Source organism: Canis lupus, chromosome 2 (genome assembly GCF_003254725.2).
Source record: "Canis lupus dingo isolate Sandy chromosome 2, ASM325472v2, whole genome shotgun sequence".
Classification (NCBI taxonomy): domain Eukaryota; kingdom Metazoa; phylum Chordata; class Mammalia; order Carnivora; family Canidae; genus Canis; species Canis lupus.
This window is the reverse complement of record NC_064244.1, coordinates 54,232,735-54,240,543: the sequence shown is the minus strand read 5'-3', so window position 1 is coordinate 54,240,543 and position 7,809 is coordinate 54,232,735. Positions and strand designations below refer to the sequence as shown.

General features: G+C 45.7%; 1 long non-coding RNA gene across 2 annotated transcripts; it reads left to right on the top strand.

Annotated features, from left to right (window-relative positions):
- Window positions 1-672: 672 nt before the first annotated feature.
- LOC125753979 (uncharacterized) lies at window positions 673-7,322 on the top strand. Of its 2 annotated transcripts, none has more exons than XR_007407029.1 (3): window positions 673-793; window positions 1,485-2,143; window positions 7,102-7,322. It is a non-coding gene; the product is annotated as an uncharacterized LOC125753979 (long non-coding RNA). The 2 variants fall into 2 exon arrangements; XR_007407030.1 differs by lacking the exon at window positions 7,102-7,322 and adding an exon at window positions 5,101-6,102.
- The last annotated feature ends 487 nt before the right edge of the window (window positions 7,323-7,809 follow it).

The following is a 7,809-nucleotide window of genomic DNA, read 5'->3' as shown; positions in this document are numbered from 1 at the left end:
GTTTTCCTATCACTATATCACCTATGTCCTTGTAGATTGAGATAAATCATATGATGGCTAGGGGTCAGGCAGGAAAAATTAGTCATATATGTTCTTGAGTAATAATGAGTGTAGATAGTGTGAATGATCCATTTATTAGTAGCACTGAGAGGAGAAAAATTGCTAGTGTTACTTCATATGAGATTGTTTGGGCTACGGCTCGAAGGGTTCCAGTTAGAGCATATTTAGAGTTTGAAGCTCATCCAGATCAGAGTCTTTGGTCCATGTCTGGGATAGAATCTACGCTTTGAATCATAGTTCTCCTCCTTTGGAACTCCTCTTTCTTATTTGCTTCCTCTCGCTGCTTGGAATGTGATGTTGGCCACATAAAACACAGGATATAAGAGAAAGAGGGGATTCTTTGACTCGTATTATTCCTAAATTTCAGATCTCATATTTTATGAAAATAGGAATTGAGCGGGGGAAAAATTATGGAATATCACCAGAAGCTGTTCTCCATTTGGTTTCTATTCATGGTGGTGTGTGTGTGTGTGTGTTGTGAATCTCTGAATATGGTCACAGCAAAGCCTGGCCACAAGAGAGTATGCACCAGCCAGACTCAAACCTAAAAACAGCCTGGATTTGGTGCACCAGCTGGGAATGTTTTCCATGGCAACACCCCAGACTCATCACAAAGACATTAGAAGCCAGAGGCTAGAGATGAAGGTCTGAGGCTCTAGGCCCTGAATACAGGAGCCCTTCAGGTAAACTGATGTCCGGTGGCCACGATGCTGTATACTGTCACTAAGAATCGGTATGAGACTCGGACATTTCATGGTGTTTTCAAGTCATTTATGCAAGGGGTTCCAAAAGAGCCATTTCCAACTGCTCCAGAACTGCTACTGATTTTACAAAGAAGGCAAATAATGGGATCTTGAACCAGTGCACATTTTAAATAATCTGTTTCCATTGGGAACACACCTTCCTAAGTTCTGATCAGCATTTATCTAAACGTGTCACTTGGGGTTAGATGACAATTGAGCATGGATTTCAGGAAAGAATTTCCGAATACTTGTATTGACTAGGTTTTTTTCTTTAATAGTAATTTAATAATAAAATAATAATTTAATAAGCAGAGCTAAACTTTTGGGTTAAATCGAGTTTTGTAGACCCAGCACATCGCCATCCCCTTCCAACCAGGACTAGCCTGTGATCTGGGGACTTTGAGCACTTGTCAAATGCCTGTTCTAAGCACCCACAGAAGGCAGGCTTGAGTTTCTACAGTTCCTGCTCCCCAGGCCTGGCCACTTCACTCTGCTCTGATGTAACTCCACTCAGATGTCTGGTTGTCCTTTCTCCCCCATCTGGCAGGGTGCTAGGCCGAGATGGGCCAGCATAGACTGCTGAGCCTACGGAGAGCCAGTGGGTATGTGCGGGAGGATAAATATTATTGTTGCATCTGCACTGAGGACATGTTCCCCCCCTCCCCGGTTGTTCCCTGCCAGTGACCACTCGTGGCATGGAGGCTACAGGAGACCCATTTCAGGGAACCATGGGACTCCTTTGGCAGCCATTGTGGTGAAGCACCTTCCCTGTCTTTGGCCAAAGAAAAGATTCTCCTCCTCCGCACCAGTCTTGGCTGCTGCTCCAGCAGAGGGGGAACTGTGAAAGGAGCACTGCCTGGCATGACATCCTTACCAAGTACTTGCTGTCATCTCTTTCTGGCCCATGCCATCTCTGTGATACTCTGACATATCTGGGCATGAAAGGGAGTCTCTGGACTTGAATGCAACATTGGAGGTGGGAACCAAGGAAGACCCCATGCATATGAGAATCTGGACAAATATCCTCAGTTGCTCTAGAATCAACCAGAAGACAAAGGTATGATGTCCATACACTGCTCCTTCCAAGTGAGTACCACAAAGGGTGACAAGAGAGCTTGCCAGTCTAACCAAATTTCAACAACAGGAAGTAGATGCCACCGCCACCCAAGAACAAGAAAGAAGAGATGAAAGATCTTTGCCTTTCCACATTCTACCTCCTATGTTCAGCCGACTGCTGAAAATCTCCTTGGAAGTAGGAGAACAAATATCCTAAAGCAAAGATCTCTTACTTGCAAAGGATCACTGACTCATTAGGTCCTAAGAATCTGGTCAGAATCAAAGTGAGGAGAAAGAAGGTTGCTTTCTTTCATGGCGGGCTGGTCATTCTAAGTTCCTGGGATTCCTCAGGGGTTGGTTTGTTCCAATCTAGTGGGGAAGTTAGTCTTTTGTGTAGTGGGTCCAGAGCCTAGGTCAGTCCAAGGCCTTGCTGGAGACAGAAGAGAGCCATGGCTAGGTCCAGCTTTTGAGTCCAACCCAATCTAGATCATATTCTGAGGAGTAGGCCAAGTCGTATTAGCATCTGCAAAGTGGGCCAGAAATGGGTGGATGATATTTTCCAAGCCTCATGCTTGGACTCAGCACCACCAGGCTTTGCTGGACTACCCAACTCTCTAAATATTGAAGTCTCTCTTGTTGTATAAGGAAACCCTTGTGCCCTGGCCATTACTTTCTTCTCTTACCTGGGGTTCGTTCCATCAGGCTGACTCTGCACACATGGCAGCCACTACGGGAATGTGTCCAGCAGAATGGCTGGTTTTACTTCACTTTACCGAATAAATAGGTGTCTTTCATCAAAATGATAAATCAGAAAAATGAGAAATTTCTGAACTTGGGGCCCAGAGAAGGGATATAGACAAGCCATGGCAGTTTGATATGTGCTTTGTTAAACCACCAGACTTTGAGATCAAAATTAAACTGTCTTCTGCACCCAATTCACAAGGCAACTCTAAGCACTTAGAAACACATGGCTAACAGAAACTGGACACACTAAATTATCTCCCAGATGCGCAGTCTAAAATATAGGCATACAATTTGAATACCAAACCTAGGAACTAGCACGCCTTACTGGGGAAGATGGTCTCACTGCAAATCATCCTGCCCTTGAAATCTTGGCAGTGAGTGAAGACTTAATGTATCTAGATCTTTCCTCCTCTCTGAGGAAAGAAGGTGTTCCTAACACCAAGCCCCCCTGACAGGGTCCTCTGAGGTTGCCCCATAATGGGCCATGAGACATAAGTTAATTCTCTCATTTCTATTCTGGAAACAACTGCATGAATATGAAATCCACAGGTGGATGCTTTTTATTAAAAAAAGATGGCAAGAGAAGTGGAGTTAGACCTTGGAACAATTTGTTCCATAGAACAGAGTGAATCATCTCCCATAATGAGCAGTTGTTGGCTAGAACTGCAGCGAACACTGAACGGTCCCACTCATCAATTATTCAAGGGCCCTATGCCTACCAAGGACATTTATTAATGTACTAAGGACGGATTGGGTTCTTTTTTTTTTCCCCCCTCCTACTTAATGTCCATCCAAAGGATCTGGACTTGCTTACTATTCTGACTCAACAGTCGTAGGCCTTTGCATGGAAGACAGTGGTTTAGTCAACAAGAATTTCTACCAGAATTATTCTCCTCTTGACTGAAGAAGACACAGTGTCACATGGTGCAAAATCCTTTTTTTGAGAACCGGGAAACAGAGGAGGACTGTGCTCTGCAGGGCGAGGTTTTAGAAGTTCTTGTCCAGTCAATAAGTCTGTGTGCTAAGTCCTTGCCACTCAATCTGTAGTGTATGGCATGAGTCCTTAGAACTTGCTAGAAATGCAGATCCTTATCTCTACCCAAGACCTATTCAACCAAAATTTGTGTCTTAATGAAAGTTTGAGAAGCATTGTAGGAAGAGAAGAGGGTACTGAATGATGGTAGTACAAGGTATCCTGGCCACTGCCTTTCCAGAACCATAGTGGGAGGTGGGTGGAGGTTTGATGTGGTAAGAGAACTCATTCTACAAGAGGGAGGCTGTGGTAGAGGTTCGTACAAAGTCTAAGATATCAGAAGAGGCAGTGGTTAATGCCACCAGTGGTGATAGAAGCTCTAGGAGGTGTTGGGTCTTTGCTCCATCACTGCCACCCCACTGCCTCAGGCTAGGCCTTCGTTGTCTGCTACTTGGACTGCCTCAAAAGTCTCCTTGCCTCTAGTCTTTGGGGCCCCACCACTCCACTTCCTAAACTGGTCCCTGAATCATCTAGCTAAGCACAAATTATCCCTCCTCTGTTTAAAGCAAAGTACACACCCCCTAATTGGCATACGAACCTTCTGTCTGGCGCACAACCACACCTCTCTGGGGCCAACTCCTGCCATTCTCCAGCCTGCCTCCTGCCCAGCCCTCCAGAACTGCCAGGAATTTCCTCACACCTTTCTGATTTTGCCACTCCACCTTTTTAGTGGCTGTTCCCTTTCTGCCTGGACTGCTTTTCCTCCATGTTTATTTGGTGAACTCCTCTCCATCCTTCAAAGACTTTTCCCTGGCATTACAATCCTCTGTGAGGCCTTTTATGAACTACTCCTAGAGAGAGGCAATAATTTCTTTGCTCTACTTCTGTGCTTTGCAAATCTATTATTTTTATATGTCAGGTTCTATTGTTATTATTTGCTAAATGGAAGCTTCACCTACGACGGTAGCTGTGAGTTTATTCTTTGAAGGTAGGAAATGTGTTAATTAGGATCCCAGGACTGGCACGGAGAAGCCTCCTGCATTGTTTTTTAGATTAAGCATGTAGTTTGGAAAACTCTTGAAGGCATGAACATGCTGGGTGTGTTGAGAGATCTTGAACTCTGAAAAAAGAAAAAACCCTGATGTTCTTTATAGCAGGAGAACTCATTGTTTGGATAGGTGGCAAGGGCCAGGTAGGACACAGGTGTCAGGGCAGGGGGAAAACAGGAAGCACCGAGACTTAAACAGCTGCTGTCGTAAAAGCCTGGGGAAAGAAGGACTGAGTTAGAATAAGAACTAGAAATAAAGAAAAAGAGTCAAGGCTTATCTCTCAGAAAAGTACCATAAAAATGGGCTTTAACAGTGATCATATTGTTCTGAGTTTTTATGGAAAGGCTGGTGTGTTATCAGAAGAGCTTGCTTTAGTAGAGCAGGACTTTGAGAAGTGGAATCATGCTGGCAAAGTGTGGATTTTTGATCATTGAATGGAAGAAAATATTTTTTTTTTTTTTTTTTTTTATGATAGGCACACAGTGAGAGAGAGAGAGGCAGAGACACAGGCAGAGGGAGAAGCAGGCTCCATGCACCGGGAGCCCTACGTGGGATTCGATCCCGGGTCTCCAGGATCGCGCCCTGGGCCAAAGGCAGGCGCCAAACCGCTGCGCCACCCAGGGATCCCCCGGAAGAAAATATTTGTAAATGACATATCTGATGAGGCGTTAGTGTCCAAAATATGAAAAGAACGGGTGCAGCTCAAAACCAAAAAACCCCCGTAGTCCAATGAATAGATAAGAAAGGTGTGGTATAGGCACACACGGTGTAACATCACACAGCCATAAAAAAGGGTGAGATCATGCCATTTAGACAACAGAGATGGGCCTCACGGATCCTTAAGTGAAGTAAATCAAACTGAGAAAGACAAATATCATGTAATTCCACTAGGAAGTTGAATCTAAAAAAAAATGAAAACAGAAGCAAAAAAGCAGACTCAGACTTAGTAGTATAGAGAACAAACTGGTGTGTGTCACAGGGGACACACACCAATGGGGGGCTGGGCAACACGGCGGGAGGGGAGAGGCAGATACAGGCGTCCATTTGTGGGGTGAATTGACCACGGGTGATGGACCCAGAGGGTCTTCTGCTAAATGAAATAAGTCAGAGAAAGGCAAGGGCCGTATGATTTTACTTACACGTAGAATCTAACAAACAAATCTACAGACTCTTAAATTCAGCGAATAAACTTGCAGTTGCCAGAGGAGAGGAGGGGCTGAAGGATGGCTGAAATAGGTGGGGGGGGGATTTAGGGGTACAAATGTCCAGTTATAAGATAAAGAAGTTAAAGAGATGCAAGTACGGCACAGGGAACAGAGTCAATGATATTGTGACAGTGTTGTCTGGTGACAGGTGGTGAGACGCTTACGGTGGCGATGCACACAACTGTCACATCACACAGTTGTGTGTCAACTGTACTTCGGTGACAAATAAAAAATGATTAAAAAAAAGTGAGGTTAAATTCAAGTGTCTCAAAGGTTTCTTAAGCCCCTAAGAGTCCATGAAACTGTCTTCCTGTCCAATAGATGTTCAATAAATACTTAGTGAGTGAAATTGCAACAGTGGAGTGTGAATCTCTCTACGAGAGAAAATACTTTCCTAGGTTGACATATGTCTGGGTCAGATGTTCGGGGCCTTACCGTAGTAGACCTTGTGCAGCAGGACCGCCTTTCAAAGAACACACTTCACCAGCTGGTTAGCTTTCCGGGGGAAAAATAAAATATCCAACACGCTGTGCGTATGCAGGTTTATCACGAATTCTACTAATAGAAAGGATGTGCAGCACACAGTTTACAGATAATAATAATACACGATACTCCTTACTGTAAATTCTATCTAGCCGGTCGATTCTCACAGAAGGATTGAACAGATCCTGCTGAACTCTTGCACCTGCAGCCCAGAGATCTTGCAGCTGAGCCGTGATTTGACACGTGGAGCTGCCGTCCAGCCTTCTAACTTCTCCCCCCGAACATTTAACCTCATTACTCTGATATGCAACGTGTCGTTAAACTAGTGCTCACCTTTGCAGAGGCTGTAGGCGTCACACCAAACCCTCCCTGAGGCTTGGCACTACACACGCCAGAGCTTCCCCCATCCTTCGCCCAACTGGACAATGGCTCTTGAATATTCCCTCAGTTTCTGTGTGTGCACAGGGCAAGGTCTTTGAGATGACAACTTTTTTTGAAAAAGATTTTATGTATTTATTCATGAAAGACACAGAGAGAGAGGCAGAGACACAGGCAGAGGGAGAAGCAGGCTCCATGCAGGGAGCCCAACGCGGGACTGGATCCCGGGACCCCGGGGTCATGCCCTGGGCCCAAGGCAGACGCTCCACCGCTGAGCACCCAGGTGCCCCTGGAATGACAACTTCTGAGCTCAATCTACCTCCTCCACATTTTCTCTTTCTCCTACGTCTACACAAACCATAGCGTAATCGATGGCACCCTGAGGTAATGGCATTTTTTGATGTCCGCAGGGTAAATACCCCAATCATGACTGATCTCAGACTACCAACGTAACACGGTGCACACGGAGCTGGTAAGAGACGCCGGCGGCCCATCGTTGTCAGGGCTTCTACTATGCTGCACAACGGACATAACTACCCAGAGGACATAGATGACATAAAATGATTACCTAGTGATATGTTCTAAATATTTAACTACCTGCTTTTACTAAAATATATTCAATGATAAGTTCGTGTGACATGATTTTTAATAATGGCTGTTTGGCAACCAGCTGTCCTTCCCCTCTCGTGTGTCCTGGAATCACCTCCTACTGAAACTAGATGCATCTGAATCCTCCTCTGGGTCTCCCAGGGCCCCCAAGCAAGGAACCTGTGTCACCCAGGTCCTGCATGAGGTCCCTTCTGTTTTGAGTCCTTTTGTGTTTCCTGTTTTCCTGGTGAGGCGCCAACGGGCACACCTGCTCTGACGCGGACCCCGCCATAGGCTGCCTTTCCACGGCGCTGGGAATGGGGAGGAGACCCACCAGGTCACTGCATCTCAGAGGAAGGCCCCAGAAGGAAGTCTGCAGTAAGGTGGGTGAATAAGAGCCCATGAGAGGCAGACAGTCCCCATCATCTCTGCGCAGGACATCGCTGAACACCTCCGCAAAGCTGATGGAAGGCGTTCGAGCCTGGCCTGCTTGGATGGATTCTAGACGCTGGAAGTCAAGACTCCTCTGG